Source organism: Ischnura elegans, chromosome 5, assembly GCF_921293095.1.
Source record: "Ischnura elegans chromosome 5, ioIscEleg1.1, whole genome shotgun sequence".
Lineage (NCBI taxonomy): Eukaryota > Metazoa > Arthropoda > Insecta > Odonata > Coenagrionidae > Ischnura > Ischnura elegans.
Window position 1 is genome coordinate 103,674,614 of NC_060250.1, and position 18,675 is coordinate 103,693,288.

An 18,675-nucleotide genomic window follows, 5' to 3' on the forward strand; every position below is an offset into this window, starting at 1 on the left:
AGTGCAGTTCATCTCAAAGAGAATATTTTGTAACTGACGGAAAATCAACGGTCAAAACTAGATATTTTCATGAAAGAACCACATGAGCTCAGGTGCCATTTACGACTACTTTTTTTTTAGCACTTTACGGTGCAGAAAAGTGGGCACTTGGGAAGGAGGACGAGAGAAGATTGAAGGCGTTCGGAATGTGCGTGTGGAGAAGAATGGAGAAGGTGAATTGGATGAAGAGGAGGAGAAACGACGAAATTCTGGACATGGTGAGTGAAGAGAGGCAGATTTTAGATGAGATACGGAGGAGACAGAAGGTATGGATGGAGCGGGTACTTAGCGGAGAGGGGATGTTGAAAACAGTGCTATAGGGTAGAATTCAGTGATTTCATGGCAAAATTAGCAGTGCCGAAATGCACTTTCCTTTAATTTTCTTACAAGCATAGGCGGATTCAGGGAGTTACGGGGGCTCGTGCCCCACCCCTACAGATGCTTAAAAAATAGACATCTTGTTTTTAACGTTAATCGCATGATAATGAGAGGATCGTTTGTCTGTCAGACCCCTGTCCCTCCCCCAAAAAACAAATCCTGGACCCATACCTGCCTACAAGTGAAATATTACTCTTTGTGTTTCGATCATTTCAGCAAATATAGAATAAGCAAGTCGAAAAAAAGTTTTGGTTTGAACGTATATTATAAATTTTGAGGCACCAAAAGTGATAATAGTGTTATTTGACTATTACATATTCTCGTATTCGCTTAAACACTGCCGAAATGGCGTTCCAGCACCATGACACCACTGGTAGAATTTTAGGTGAACGAGGGAGAGGAAGGAATATAATAGGATTTTTTTTTAGATAGAATGAAAGGGAGTAGGCCTAATTGTGAATTGAATACTGTACATGAAGTGAGGATGCTCAGTGGCGTATACAGCAGGGGGGGGGGGGGGTCCGGACCCCTTCCCGAAATATAAAGACACAATAATTTTCAATAACAAAATATTGAAAAATCATTAATTTAAAAAATATTTCTTTAACAAAGGAAGTTTTTTAGATTATGAAAAGTGTTAAAATTAGTTTAAAGCCCATTACTTAGTACCCTGTTTTTCAAAAATTTCCCCCCTTGGTTTTGGACCCCCCTTCCCCGCCCCCTCCCCCCCGGAACGAAATTCCTGGCTATGCCACTGGGGAGGTACCCAGAATGCTTCTTCTGTATTCCATGCAAACCTACCTTAATCGGTAGAATACTAAATTAATAATGGATTTCAAGCTAAGTGTTACACGACCATAATGCGTTATCTCTTTTATAGTACCATGAAAATATTCAAAGCAAACGGTACCACTGTGTACTAATAATATTTCGACCAATTTTACATGGTCTGGCGAAATGCGCTAGTAAAACACTGGCGAAGACTATTCCCTCTCCATCTCTTCTCTTTGCCCCCAGTCCTCCCTATCAAATTCCAATTTCATGCTCCTTCAGCGAGAAGTCGCTTATGGAAAAAGTTTTTCAAGGAAAAGGCAAGGAAGCAGCGGTAGCAGATGCGTGCTGTGAGTGCTCAAACGCGAGCATTGGAACTGTCACGCGATCCGCTTACTTTCAGGGCAGTAGGGACTTCACCGCGACGACGTCAGCGCTTCTCCCATTTTCGATCAGTGGTGGCAAATAACTTGGGGTTCTAGAAGAAAGTTAATGGGCGAGTTTCTGCGTCAATCCTTCAAACACTGAGCAACTAATTGTTGAAAAGAGAATGTATAATGACAGAAACATTAAAATTGGCTATAATGACTACAAGAGAGTACAAAAACTGAAATATCTAAATACTATTTTGACCGAAAACTCCAAAAATGAAACGGAACTAAAAGACGGACTGTAAGCAGCAACCATCAAGCAGCCTCTATGCACATAATGAAATACTAAGCTCAAGAAGTGTTTCCCGAGAAATTAAAATAATATTATACAAAACGCTAATCTGTCCCGGTCTTTTGCATGGAAACCAATCATTGAACACACGGAAGAGAAAACCTGAATCAATTGGCGATATTTTAAAGATGAGTCCTAAGGAAGGTTCTTGGCCCATTCATTATTTAGCGACAGGAGAGGAACGGCATTATGAAGACTTATACAATCCGTATCAAGAACCGAACGTTGTGGGAGTGCTAAAAAGTAGGAGACAGTGACTTCACAGCAAAATTAACAGTGCTCGAACGCACTTTCCTTAACTTTTTTTAGAAGTGAAATATTACCATCTGTTTTATATTACTAGTTATTACTTACATTTTATTACAATTTTTGGTTTTGATTATAATTTATATAGTAGAAATCATGAGTCAAAAACATAGATAAAAGTTTAATTCGACTATTATGTCTTTTGTTATCCAGTGCCGGAACAGCGTTCCGACGAGTTCCGGCACCATGACGCCACTGATAGGGGATTGAAATGGAGTGGAAATTTCGTAACAATGAGTGGGGAAAGATTTCCTAAGATGGTTATGGACATGGGAATAGAAGGATGGAGACGGAGAGGTTGGAGGGAAATGGAAACACTTCGCCAAATTCGATCGCGTAAAATGACTCATTAAAGTGATCCAAAAAACATGCGTTTTTCCAATATGAAAGCATAAACATCGTTAAAAAGTTCCTCGTTTCATCCTTATCTAATTTAACAGCCTGTGTAACCGTCGGAAAAAAGAGAAGCTAAAATGTGAGGAATCTTTCATTGCTAAAGATACGATCCGATTCGAATAAATACTAATGATAACCATTCCTCTATCACAACTTACATCTGGGAGAAATAAAGCATATGAATGAGATTTACAGGCAGGCATTTATGCGATAATATTGATACATTGACTACGATTTAATGGCAGATTAGTGAATATTCTCGAATCGCTTTCATTACCTAACGACTTTTTTCATGAACCAGCGAGGTAAAACCATTAGTTGATTTCAGTGCAGGTTCAACTATACGAGGAATCAGTTGACATAAAGCATAACGTATACAATCGAAAACACTCAAGAGGAAGAATGGAATTCCCGTGGCCATTGTCAAATCAACCTTCCCAATACAAACGAACTCTCTGAAAGGCAATTCAAATAAAATATGTTAAATAAAATAAATTATTATAAAGAATAATGGGGGAAAAGTTATTTTTACGTTCGCGTCGGAGTCTAACGCCAATGAAATCTTAGAAACAGAAATATCTACAGCGTTCTTAGAAAATCTGACTTCGATAATAAATGATGGAATATTGGAAATAGAAAAGAAGCTCACCTAGACAATCTTCTACGATATGGCCAATCAACATTAATAATAAAATAAATTAATCAGAATTATTTAACCGACCAACAACGACATATAACAAACTGACCTGAGAAACTTACCATCCAGCTCAATCACGACTAAGCTGTTCCCACATCTATAGACATCGCGAGAAAAAAATGAAAAAGGTAAAATAGCCAACACTTCAGCTACCATCGATTGCGTATTCCATCACTGCCGAGTTATGAACCTTCTATATAGATCCTGAAGCGAAATAATAATTTAAAAAAAAAACTTAGGCCTCCTCTCCAGCTAAGTCCATTCGTCGCGAAGCAGCATGGCGGCTGCGCGCAGGCGCAATTAACGGACACGTGTTTGTCGAGTTCGCTTCGGACGAGGTACTTGAGGTACCCGTCTTCATCCGCCAGTACTTTTATGAGTTTTCCGAGAGTTGATTGTAGTGTGGCAAGGACAGAGGCGTCCCCCTTGCGACCGGCGAAAGCAGCGCCATCTCCCGCGGGAGACCGCAAGAGTGGAATGCCCACCGGGCGATTATGGTGGCTCTCCTGATGGCGCAGGATTAGATGCAAAAAGAAGAATCGGGAAGGGGAATTTTTCCTTTTCTCGGTCGGGATTGGAACACAAGTGGGCCTCGGGAGGGGGAACTATTAAATATGACTGACGTATAGAAAGGAATACTAAACGATTCACTCTCAGATGAAGCGTGCATGTACTATTTCACACACGATCGTCGTAATTGCACGCAGCAATTTGGTGTACAGAACGTGTATGCCAGCATATTACTAGTCCAAAAAACTTTCGGCCGGAAAATTTTAATGGATACATATCCAATCGAAAAAAAACTCCACACTAGCGTACGAGATTCCCTACTAAAGTAAATTGTGTACATATATTAAGGGGATCGGGTTGGTGTCGCAGCTAAAGTGTAGGCATCCTGCCTCATGGGTTCGGGTTCGAATCTCGACGGTGACAAAGAATTTTCACGATTCACTCTCTGATGAAATGTGCATGTACTATTTTACACACGTTCGTCGTAATTGCACGCAGCATTTTGGTGTAAACAACCATATTGTGTGTGTAGAAAGTGCAAAATGCCAGTATATTGCTCGCCCAAAAAATTTCTATGAATATTTTCTTGAAAAATTTTATGGACACACATCAAATCGAAACACTAATCAACACTGGCGCACGAGATTCTCTCCGAAATGAAATTCTATACAATAACAGAATCGGGTTGAGCTAGAGTGTTGGCTTCCCACCATGTGGGCTCGGGTTCAAATCCCGGCGCGGCGGTGGCAAAGATTTTCAGAGAATGCCCGATCCCTGCATGAACGTTGTGTGGAGGGCATTTCAAGCGCAACACTCCGTCCGTTGTATGGGATGTTAAACGCTGCTTTAACTCCTTGGCGCCTTTTATTAAGACCAGGCTAATGCCGACGCCGGTTTTCTCCCCACCCTTCCTTCCCTACCCTTCCCTAATAGCGCAAATGTAGGCCTCGGTGGCGGCGGGGATAAATCCTCACCTACCATAGGGGTTCGAGTCCAGCCTGGATAAGTTTCCCCTTCCAGGACATGGGTGTGTGTGATCGTCTGTTGCTTATTGTTTGAACTCCCGATTTAAGGCCACATTGTGCTGTTTTCGGGGGTAATTAAAATTTAAAAAATGACCTCAGTCGTGTGTCGCCTCCTCCAAATACCATACCAATAATATTAATTCCAATAAATAAAGAAAAAAATAGCATGATGATTTTCCTTCCATAATTTAAATTTAAAAAATAATCGCTTTAGTGTCGTAGTAAAACCACTACATTTGGTAATGCCCAAAGCTAGTTTTTTCATTAGCACGAATGGCGTCAGATTCAAAGAACCTTGCATTGTCGTTACTAAGTTAGCCCTTCCAAATCAAACACGAAAGAGCTGATATTGATTGAAAGCTAAAGAAAAACTCATGAGAGACTTTTCGAACTGAAATTGTAAGAGCATTTCGGCATCAACCAAAGACAGAAGTTGTATCAAGCATTAATTGTGACCACCTTCTTAATTGACTTACGCACCAAAATGTCGTACTGACACTTAAAAAGCCTCACTAAAGAATTAAGAGTTCAACTCTCCATTGGCAATCTAAGAAAGTAAATTTGAAAAGACTTTTCCCCACTATCACTTACTATTCATGCATACTTTGGAATAAATCACTTCATCTTCAAAAACAAATCAGCGACATTTGCCGTTCAGTTTCCTTCACAAAATATAGTTCCGCTCTGTTTTCTTCAAAAATTTATTTTATTTATTTATTTCCAATTTCCCCATAAACAGCACAAGGAGGCCTTAATAACGGTAACAAAGCATGTCAGCAAGCTAATCCTTAAGCTTTCCCAAACTCTGTAGTGAAAAATAAGGAGGCTACCATACGCGGCTTAAAATGTCCACGAGTGACATTATTTCTAAATAGCTACACATAAATTAGAGTACATAATACCTTCCTTGACTCTAAAACTATCCTGCAATTGTCTTAAATTATTTAACTATTGCAATTGCTAAAAGTTACATGCTCCCTAAAATTAATTTCGGCCACCAAATGAGCTCGATAATTGGTCAATACAGGTAAGGTATTAAAGAAATATCACCGTGGCAAAATAAACAAGAAAGGGAATTTGGAAGGTCGATCCCTATCCTATTCACCCTCCACCTTCAACTTCTCTCCGAACTCGGCAAACGGCCGCACCGGAACACTAAAAACATGGGGAGAAAATAATTATGCGATAGACTATTCTTGTTCCCCGGAGCTCTCCACTTGCGGCTGCTTCACGAACTTGAAAACTAGTATGAAACTCGATAAAGCCACCAACTCCCGCGAGTGGGCGCGTATTACGGACGCTTCCGCCGCACACCTGCTATCGCGTGCCGCATCCTACCACCTCCAGGCCCACACTCCGGCGATAAAGAGCGTCCCGAGGGAATACCGTTCCCTCCTCACATAGCGACTGTTAAACACCGAAGGTGCCTAGAAATGGTGATCAAATCGAGACCGATTTGAACCCACCGCTATAGGTAGTAACCTCAGTAATTTTACACTATAATTCTACTCTATAACTGCCCTTCGCAACAGGTATAAGGTAAGCGAACATCAAGTTAGGTGTAATCCTAAGTTGGAACAAAACCCTAGTGAATAGAGAAATCGATTTTTGACTTTATTTCATGAAAAAAGAATAATATTCCGGTGACATAAAATCATTAGGCTGTCGAGAACGAAGTATACTAATATTTCCATTGCATTCTTTCGATTGGGATTGACCAGAGGCTTCGACCGGATTTAAACCGGGACACTTCGGTCAATAGCCTGACGGCGCCATCGATGATCGACCACCGCTCGCCTGGCTATTCACACGCCCACGGGTATTTCCAATCCTACCCAAAGTTCGAACTGATAGACTACAAAGTAGATCCAAACCTTAGCCGGGATACTGCGGGGTCCAAACTGTTAAAATCCGGCCGACATTAACGATAGGGTGGTTTCCTATAATTTTTTATTGCCTAAATCGAAAGATTATTACTCCTGGAGTACGTATTTCACGATTTTAGATTTTTAAATGACGATATCTATTTTTCGCGATTAAATGAAAAGTGAAAGTTTTCAAGAGCGCGAAAACGCGACGGCTAAGTATGAATGCTGAGAAAACTCCGCGTGACGTCGTTCTGGAACCCGCTGCCGCAAGTGAGGTGACCTTGGGGCGAGGCTTTGAGCGCTGATACCACGCAGGACGCTAGCAGGTAGCAGAGTACCCTGCTAGCTGGTAGCGCTTGGCTTAAGGATTATTAATATCTTATCAAACGAAGAAAACTTTCCGACCTTAGCCAGTTTTAATACCTAGGTGATTATTAAGACGTTTCCCTGAGCTCTGTGCCTCATGCATGCATTGGTAATCTCAGACGATGTAAAACTCCAATCTACTCGTATAGAAACTAGGTCCCTGTGACGTCACGTGGAGTGGCATCGCATGGGCGCCAATCTGGCCTTTTTCAAATGAGGATAAAATTGACCCTTGCCATTCGTCTAAACCGGTATTTCTAAAACCAAATAATTTGTATATTATGAATACACTAATGGTGGGTAACGAATCGCAATCAATGCCATTCGTTTTCTTTGATGAAGGAAACTACCCTATTCGCCGGAGACGTCCGGACGTAACTTTTTTTTGCGACAGCAACCTCACCTCGATGATTTCGACAGTGCGAATTCTCGTTCACTATTAGCAATGGAGTTCCCAGAATCTAAAAGTGTAAAACTAAGATTAAGAATCGAATATAGATCCTAGTACTACGTATACGCCGGGAGATGCATGATCTCATTTTTAGCAGATTCGGCATTGACTGTGCGGCGAAGATAACAGGACCCACGAGCACAGCCCAACACTTTCGGGGAGGCTCCGCCAAATCGGCTTACTTTTTGTGAAGAGGTAGTCAATTTTTTGATAAGCTAGTTTATTTATTTTAATTGAAATGACCACGACATTTAAAATCATCATTATCGTCATTGGTAAAAAAATCCTAGGATTGATTTGACGCAGTTCTCCACTCAGTTTTCCTATTGGCTAATCTTTTCACACCTACGTATTTCTTCTCTTTCACATCATTCTTTACTTGTCCCATATATTTTGTTCGAGGTCTTCCTTTTCCGTTCTTGTCATCCACTTGTCCCTCGAAGATTGTCTTCATCAGGCCATCAGGTCTCAAGATGTGGCCTATAAGGTTGTTCCGTCTTCTTGTTAAGGTTTTCATGAGGCTTCTCTTCTCTCCTACTCTTCTTAGGACTTCCTCGTTACTAACTTTTTGATCTTCATCATTCTTCTGTACCACCACATTTTGAAGGCCACTATCCTCGCTGTCTCCGCTGCGGTCATTGTCCATGCCTCAATTTCATTTAAAATAGTTTTTTTTAATAGTAAACCCTATTTCCCAAAAAAAAGAAATTATTATAGTTTTCACAGGAGTATATGGCGGAAGAAATCCTTTTTAGACTTATTTTTTTACCTTTCTTCCATAAAAATTTCGCTTTATCTGCTACTTCAATTGGCACTTAAGCAGGATATTATTTTTCTCTTCTTCCTGACAGAGATAATTCACTATGGCGGCGAAAGGAGAATATGGTTTTGAAATGAAAAGAGATGACGTGGAAAGACTTAGGGGTGTCTTCGTGAAAATGAGTGAGCATGGAAAAGGTCAAAGGGAAAGCAAGGGGAAGGAAAGGTTAATTCTAGGGGCCTTAAAATGCAGGGTGAAATGGAGTATAACCTGACGTCACCTAAGAAAAATACGGAGAGGAGCAGGGACAAATTGTGCTTCAATGCATCGCCCGGATACAAGCTACATGATTAGGGCTTTCTTCAATCGTCACCTCCAAATGTCTCAATTTATTCCCCCACTAAATGCATCATTTTGCACTTAGGTGTCCCTATGAAGAAGAAATGGGTTTTCAGTTCATGTTCGCGGGTAGGCAAAAATAACAACAACGATGATTTCTTCGCCGTGAAGGTAGGACAACTAAAAAGAGTGGACCAATATCGGAGAAAGGGAATTGGAACTCTCTAGGTATTTAGTGGTATAGGAAGCGAAGGTGGTTTCGAAGTAAAGAGGCTTCACAAAAAATTACATATAAATATCTTACGATTATAATTAATAGTAGCGGGCGTAACTTGGTGGAAATCCATAATCGCAGGAATAGAAGGATTAACAACTTTGCTATTTCCACATAGTAATTTATTGACAACGACCATGGTTTCGTTACAGAGTAACATTATCAAGGTGCTAATCACATCACACAAGCTTTGTCAAAGTGGTATCATATCTTGATAATGTTACTCCTTTACCACCTTGATAATATTACTCTGTAACGAAACCATGGTCGGTGTCAATAAATTACTATGTGGAAATAGCAAAGTTTTTCATCCTTCTATTCTCATCTTACGATTATTACTAAGCGATTATTGGTTACCACTAACCCGATTATTTGCTCCTCGGTGAGTCCAACATCAAGGGCGTATCCAGGATTTTTCGCTAGGGCCCGACAAGGGCCCGACAGGCAAACGATCTTCTCATATTTGAAATTAAAAACAACATGCAACAATTACATTACGAAATATTCTCTTTATTTTAATTTGAAAGATTAAGATTGTTGGTCAAGAAATTTTAAGATTGTTGGTCAAGCATACATTATTTCAATTGATTTCATTTTATTAGCCTTTATTAATACTTTTTTTCTAATAACCCCTTCAAGCGCAAATTACGTCCTTTACCACAAGGGGAATTAACAATTGATATAAATGTACCATCACGAACACCTACACGCCCTTGATATATATTATGTACAGAGGAGTGGCTCGAACCCGCGACCATCGGTTCAGCAGGTAATGACGTGAACCAGCCGTCAACCTGCGAGTCCAGCATTTCTTCAATACTCTTCGTCAATCGCCGAGAAATCTCATAGGCTGTGCTTGTTACTAGCACACATTTTTCGGATATTTAATTATCTTTAGTCATTTTAACTTTAGGTCAGACAAAATCAATATTGCTCACATATAAAGAGACAATTTTACTTGCATTAAGTAATTATTCTAAAATGCTCTCCAAAAAGTCTCTCAATGCTCTTCAATCACTCCCTCTAAAGAACTCGATTAGGAACTAATTACAAGATGGTCTTACGGTAATCGTCTTACGATACCAATGACAGAGAATAGGTCATAGATACCTTTAATAGGGTTAGCGAGGTGGCAAGATTACTGGCTTCCCACGTAGTGAGCCCGGTTTTAAATCCCGGCGGTGGCAGATATTTTTCTGAGACAGCCTGATCCCCACTATAGTGCTTCGTGGAGGGCACTTTAAAAACAGCACTCAGTCCGTCGGATGGACCGTTAAGCCGTGGTCTCCTTGGGGTTTTTCATGACAAGTGCAGACTAATTCCTACGCCGCGGCGCGCCGGTTTTCTTTCCATATTTTCCTCCTTACTCTTCACTGTAGGGCAAACCACCTTAGCTGTCAGTCGCCACCTCCAAATACTATACCACACCTAGAAGGCGTGGTGAAAATGTCAAGAAAACACTAAGTACACCATATTGGGAGGAACCTGCAGGCCCTCGTGTGACGGATTTCACTAAACCCCCAATCGCATGCACGATAGATAAATTTATTCGCGTCCACATTCTCATTTTAATTTCTCTCTCCGTCGAACACCTGTGCTGTTTGGGATTAACCTCAAGAGGACCTACTTGCGAGGTCGAATTTATTTCAGGGGGCGACCCACGTCTCGTCCTGATCCCCAAATAACTTCTCCTGATCTCCTCTCCGCCAATATTCTGTGCCTCACATACCCTCACCCGTACAATACCACCAACAAAATGCTGCAGCATTAACAGGAGACCCACGAGGAACAAATAATTCTCTCACAATATTTTTTAAGGAAAGTTAGTTAAATTTTAAGAGGTTCTATTGGACGAAGCACAATGAGTCATTTCGTGACCCATTTCAAAAATGTTCACAATACACTACAATTCGATCCTCCCTTTCATGATAAATTTGTGCCGTCAAAATTCCTTAAAATAAAATACTTCATCACTGGGTACTAAAAAGCTCATTTATATAACCAGTGTACCCATACTCATGTATATTCAAGAGCCAATATTTATATTTTTTCGATCGCAGATGACGTTCAAGCCCGAATTTTGGGTTATATCATTGGTAGAGTGAGTAAATGAAAAATGATTCCCCTTATTATGCCATGACGGCTGATTAAACCATCATGTTTTTTTTTCGTTTGTATATAGAATTTATATCATGTAAAACTTAATACCTCCCCATCCTCCTGAAGTTGTGTATCGCACCAAAATGTCACCAATGATATTTTTTCCGAGTCGAAAGAGTTATTTCATAGGAAATTTGAAAGCTAAACTTTTAAGTCTACTGACGCCTTGAGGTTAGTGATGAGCGATATATCGCTAACTGTGATTGAACCACCGTTACTGAAACGTAGCAGTCACTGCCGATGACTTAATACTCGAAATCACTGTGACTGTGGATTCTTTGAAGATAGCACAGGCTGCTACCAAGTGATGAGCGATATATCGCCACCAGTGATTGAAGAGAAATAGCCGTCACTGCCAGGGACTAAATTACTAAATACTCGAAACCACTGCGACTGTGAATACGATGAAGATAGCTTCGGCTGCTATCACTGCTACCAACTGCAGCAATTTTACGAAATATACAGGTAACGATTTGAAAATAAAATATGTTAAAAATGCTGACGGTAAAAATACTTAATTATCGTAATATAACTCAGAATCAGAACTATTCCCTCAAAGTTATTGTTTGCCTAATTTTCCAATTTTCAATAATTTTATTCGTTCCTTTTGCGTAGAGCTCATTCATTGGAATTGGACAAAATACGGCAGGAACAGCAGTGCCACAAATCACAGCTGACTTTGAGTGATTCTCGTCGGTGAATGCAATCACAGTTAGGAATCACCGTTACTGATGAGTAACAGTCACGCATAACGAAGTGATTGGAATATCACAGTTCCGCTCATCACGACTTCAGGTGTAGAATATAGTCAAGATTTTGTCGATATTCATACACTCAAGTGGGCCATGATTGGTTGTTCCTGGATTGGTGTTTTCTAAGCTAACTTCTATCAATTATTTCCTAATGCGATCCCAGTAACGGTTAGCGTGGCAAACGAAGATCCTGTGCCGCACTGACACTTCCTGGCATTGTTTCCTAAAAGGAGCGATATAAATTGACTTACAAGAAAATATCATGAACAGGGATAAAGGCATAAGATACAGCAATATATGAGAAGAAGCGAAGGGGTACAAATAATTTCTTTTCTTAACAGAGTAGCTACAGAAATTGATAGAAGAAATACAAACTTGGTGGCCAAGTGGTACGAATAAGTCACCGTTCTGTGCTGACATCTAGTGGAAAATCAAATGCACTTCGTAATATCTAGTTGATCTTGTTTGTTTTCTAAAGATAATGTATGTACCTAAAAATGTTTACAAAAAATAACCTGTAACACTTGGCTTCTCACCCCTTCAGTTATGGAAGAGCATAGGTAGTTAACCATAAAATACGGCAACAGCACCGATCTAGACACAACCGACAAATCAGGCCTACTTTAACGGCACCGCCAGAAGATGTCACACTTATCCGTTGAAAATTTGGGACCATATACTCAAATTAACACACGATGGGAAACCCGAGGAATCTACCTGGAATGGATAGGCTAACAGTCTTGAGAAAGGATAGATTATTAATGACCTGAGTGACTCTTTGACGACGTATTCTCCATTTTTTCGATTTTCCTACCGAAAATTAAGCAGGTCGTTATCATTTGATCTAGAACCTTAGACAGCGACGCTAGGCTCCACGCATGCGACTATTTTCCCACGCTCAAACAAGAGGAATTGTCGCTCCACACATTAACGCCTGGCCCACCTAGTCCTTATAGTCTTCGTACCTTCCCGTCCCATCCTATCGCATAACACACGGCCGCACGGACCCGAAACTCGATCCCGCAACGCATGGGAGGGGAGGAAAAAAAGAAAGAAATTGGGAAAGGTGAGATAGTGAGGTGGAGGAACAGGAGAGGCTTTGGTTTGGGCCATAGAGGATTTCGAGCGAGAGTTGTAGCCCTGTCAGCGAAGGTGGCGACGAGCAAGGGAGGGTGGGAGGTTCTGGAAGCAGAGGATTTGGACCGGAGCGACAAACTTACCAATCTTCTCAGACTCTCCCCCACTCTTCCAATCACGTCAGAATTACCAGCCAGATGCGCGTGCCTGATGGGTGGTGCCGTTTAATAACGCCGCGACATAATTTCAGGTGGGAGAATTGGGCGCGGGGCTATCATCTCAACGGCCCTCTGCTGAAAGAATGCCTGCCCTAATTTTTCGTATGATCCCGACTCATAGATGAACATAATTCAAGAAATATTTTATGCTGAACCAATTAAATTTTAAAAAATCGCACTTTAAAGACAATTCTTGTATATGGGACACAAGGGACCAGAGGACTTCAAAGCCAAAAATTATACTGAAAATAAACCTCTCCATCTGATAGGGGAATGGCTACTAACTCAGCAAAGTGTAGATAATATCTTAAATATTATTATATGAAGTTTTTTTTGTATTTATTATATTCCATTTGGTTCATTGTAAAACTATCGTTAAATTAATTTCTAACTGTAATTATTTGTATTGTTCTGTAAAAAAGAAATAAGCAGCTTTAAATACTGGGTTGGTATCCTCACCACAGATATTTCTTAGAGGTCATCTAAAGCTTCCCTAGGATGCAAAAAAAGAGCCCGTAACTTATTTTTGAAGATTGTTGTTCTGTTGTGGGAAGTAATAAAAACTCATTTTTATCAATAATTATTTTTAGTACATTTTATATGATTCTTAAGTTCACGCAATCATGAATTTGTAATTGCAACTTCTTATACTATTCGTCAAATGTTTAAATATAATCCAGCGCGTCTAATTTATTTTAAAAAATCACAAAAAAAAATACACCCAACAAATTCTGGGAATTGGAAGGATATAAAAAAATATTTCACAAAATAGACACTAACATGCGACACAAAACATATTATAAACAAATACAATTACATTCATAATATATATTTCCACTATATAAGTCCTGCAGAGCCAATAGTTGCTTACAGTCGTCAGGAGTTGCTTACATTAGCAGACCATAAAATATATTGACTTTTAGTATATTCCACACAACTTTATTTGAAAAACCCCGACCCGTTTCGACACTCACGTGGAATTTAAAAAGTTTCAGTATATTAAATTAGCGATTAATTCGAAGCCCTACAAAATAAGCTCACTAATTATTGAATTAATAATCATGACCGATTTTCAGGGAGACACCAAGGAAGCTGAGGGAACCGTTAACAAGTTTAGAAAATGAATAACCTGACTTCAAGGGTAGGATTACACGTATTTCCAAAAAGGCTTTTAGTACAAAAAGCTAACTCACACATTAGATTACACGCAGATTATCCATGTTCTATATGATGCTAAGTCACGAGAATTTTCCGTGAGAATTTTCAGAATTTCGTGCGCACAATAAGGCCTACGTTTTTCAATCGACAGCTCGAAGGAACGATTCAGACCGAAGATTATCCTTGCTCTAGCCGTAAATGGCTCAGCCACAATTCAGTAAATACTAAATAGCTATAATTTTGCATCGGATGATTCTTTTTGGGAACTCTTGCACTAATTACTGTACTCTGTACCCAAGGCTGAGGTCTGAACAGTTTCCATTTTGACCTGAAGACGGCAGAAGAAAACCAGGAAATACTGTAGTTACAATGCAACAACATACGGTGGGAACATACAATGGAATCCTTCGTTGTCCATGACTCTTCACACAAATAGCGTAAGTATTATCTACTTAGCATAAAAATTCTAACATGACAAGAATTTTCTTGCGACATCGACCCGCTTTTCAACAACAATATCATATGTACCCAATGAATAATAGCTTAGACATTTGAACTGAGGAATTTGATGTATTTTCCTCCCCAATACCAGCACACAAACCATCACAGAGGTCGAAAAGGCACCTATTTGGTCAGCCTCTTGAAGATTCTCCAAGATGGTCCGCTGTATTGAAAGCGAAACGAGACGGCAGCCCTCCCTCGGGATATTTCGTCCCTTTTTATGGGCGCAGAGCCCAAAGGAAAGGGACCGATCATTGTGGAGGGGCCGAGGGGACGTAACGAAGAGGCAAAAGGATGTAACATTATTTACGAGCATCTTATTCGAATGAATAAATCTCCACGCTGCTTCGTCCCCCACTCACGCCTCTCCCAATAGAGGCCTCGATAGACGCACCCCGAGGTAATCTTGAAGAGCGGCACGGCCTCGTTATTTCTATCCCCCGGCGACAGCCATAGCAGTGCGGAATAAAATATAGGAATGAAAGAAATTCTCCCTTCCACAAAACGCAAATATTATCCTATTCGTTCCGTCGTTGGCAAAAAGAGCACTTGTATTTACAATCTACGTATTAAATGGGCTACGAAGAGAGCTATAGAAAAGGAATCTATACATCCATGCGAGATTTTTTGAAAGGGAATATTTTTTCTAGTTTTAAGCGATCAGTAATCATCATTTCCTTCTCTGACGCATATCTCTGAAAACCTGAAGAGAGACAGCTATGGACACGCTGCCTCCAAAACAAATACCCCAACTCTTTAATATTCCAAAACTGTGATATGCAAAAAACTGAAAATACTTTTCCTCGTCAATAAATTGGTTTGCAGGTGGACAATATATCCATATTAAAACGTATATACTCTTAATCAGAAGAAGTGAGACGGATTGGTCTTGAAATACAAGAAGATAATAGATACTCTTCCATATAAAACAAGGAAGGTGGGGACATCACGCATATTTGGTGCAATTGACTCGTTGAGATAATAAAATATGAAATTTCCATTCCTAGTCCTTAAATATTATCCCTCATATAGATTAACAGAAATTATATTGATAGGTAAACAAATGGTTGAGGTAGCATACGCTAATAAGTAGGTTGAGGTAGCAGGTGGCTCGCAGGGTATATTGCATATGTAATAGCTCGAATGCGGATAATTCGCTGGCAATAAAAACACTAGAAGTAGGGGAGATCGGAAATCTTAATAACATCTGGCATAAAATATTATTCATAAGTTTTTCAAATGTTAAATAAGATTATTTCAAACATTTTACACTGTGTGCAATATTTAGTAGCAGGGACTCTGAAAAAGAGGAATATAAATTAGCTTTTTCGCCAATTTATCATATTCCAACGCTAAGAATCCTCCTAAAAAAGAGTTAATCCTCGGAAATAATTACTATGTGCCAAGCAATAAAAATAATTCCCATTCTCCAAATGCAATTTCAATGAGACAACCTCATTAAACTTGACCCGCTGCACAACTCGCCCTTCTACGAAAAGTGCATCGCTGAGCACTCCGGTGGCTTGGCTCCCTTCCGCTATAGAAGGAATGCAACCGCTAAAAAGACGAAACTCCGATAATATCGCCCAACGCGGCAGCAAAGGCTTCGTGGCGTGGGACGGAGAGCTGCTCGGGTCCAGACGGGAGCTAATTAAGATCCCAAACACTGATCTCATCCCCAATGAAGAGGCCGCGATGCGATAAAGGCAACATTTCTCAAGGCGCAAGCCGCAAAATGTACAGGAAACGCAAACCCTGGATAAAAAAGGCCGTTAGAATACATTTTTATTATACGATGGAAAAAGTAACCAGTGAGTTTTGTAATAAGCAGCAATTTGCGCCACTTTTGCGATAGGAACGGTGATCATGATCTCACGCATGCGACTGCGTTGTCGTGCCCACATACAGGATCAGATAAAATGCAATGAAACGGTTTAATTTTATCATGAATACGTGGCGATTGCCACGCTGAATGAAATTCTTATGAAGTTACTGTAGAGGAGCGTTCACTACCACTTCATAATACAGACTGACTTAGAAGCCGAGACGGCTTGCTTATATATAGGCGGCGAACTCTCTCGAACGCCGGGCCGGAACTACCTCGAACATTATGGAATTTCTCTGGAAAGAGACCGACCGGCGCCGGGATTTGACCGCGGGCCGTCTGAATGGGAGTCGAACACCTATCCACCGGTCCAACTCCATATTGCAGCAATTGATGGGCCAAAAATGTGATCAAGCGCATGATATCTCGCTATAAAGAGCTTAAATTTTACTATTCTACAAACATAACTGTCGGTTAACCTTTTGGGGTAGTAATTTGTTATAGAAAAGATTGAGCAAAGAACCAGGACTTTTTCACACGCCGCTAAGTTGATTGCCTGTCTTTCTCATTTAAAAATCTAAAATAAGCATGTGATTTTTGAATCAGGGCTTGATGATACACGGAAATAAAAGGGCTACTTAGTTCTTAAATGAAAAACATTCATTCAATCATTTTCAATACGATCCATTTAATTTAAATTATAGCATTGTAATTCTAGCAAACAGAAAAAAATGACGAGTCCACCACGCCAACAGCCGCTATTTGGATCTACGACCTTACATTTCCAAGCGATTCAATACAAAGGAGATAAAAATAGGATAGAGTACATAAGGTATAGTTTACATGATTACTAGGGTTAAGATAAATACCCGACCAATTGGATAAAATGGTGTTCTTTCTCCTCCCTTTATTTCACATTTCGTACCACTAGATTTCAAGCTATATTTTCAGACGCTTCCACTACTAACGATATACTTCTCAACGGAAGGCATTGATTTTATTTTGGTTAGCAGATATAATAATTATTAGGAGATTACCGAACATCACACACATCACAATTTATTTTTTTAACAATTATGCCAAACATAAACGCATGAAAATTCAAACTTGCCACAGAGAATATAGTTTTCTATTTATAAATTAAACCTCAATTTCTCGCCATATAACGACTTACATTAGAGTGATACCTATATTCTGTTCTAACGCCAAGGAATAATTCATGTCATTTTGATTTAAGATACGGGTTGACATGCCAAGAGAAATATCTAGCTTTAATTATGTACACGAGAATTTCTCGAGACAAAAGCACCGCAAACTGACCACCAACAACACACAGAATACAAAAAATTCCGGTGATCAGTTTAAATACAGTCCATTAATTTTAATTTGAATATTTTAATAAATATTTAAAACAGAGGGGTACCATTTCGCATTCGCCCGACCACACCTTGAATACATGAGCGAGCATATGGGATCCGGTGCAGAACTACTTAATCAGTGAGCTTAATAAAACACAAAGAAAAGCTACGTGTTTCGTCAAAAACTGCTTGCAGAAAGCGTAAGACAGATGTAAAACGAATTAGGCTGGGAGCCGCTAAGGACTCAAAGGCTTAGATTCCTTGAGCAATTGGGAATAGGTATCTTTCAGATCGACAGGAAGAACATCATTTTAGGACACCACTATATTTCCAAGTCTGAGAGAAATGAAAAATTAAGAGAGATATTTTGCCGATTGGATAGGTATGGGAATTCGTTTTTTCTCTCAACAATAAAGAACTAAAGTAAATGCTAAGCGCATTTTTGTTCTAGCATATCCTGTTTTATTGTAAGCAGCTGGTGTCCAAACACCCGCCTAATGAGGCGGCTTGCGGGGTAGTAGGTAGATGAAGATGATATAGAGCAGCGGCGGCTGTAACTTTGGCGCCAAGATTGGTCTTCATAAATCCAAGTTCTTAAGGCTCTACTTCTGCATCAATTTTCTACCGACTGATTGGTAGACCACGAAATACTTCATTATTTTACGGACTCAAGGAAAGGAATGAACGCCTTTAGTCCATCCTGCATTCTTATTTTTAAAGAAC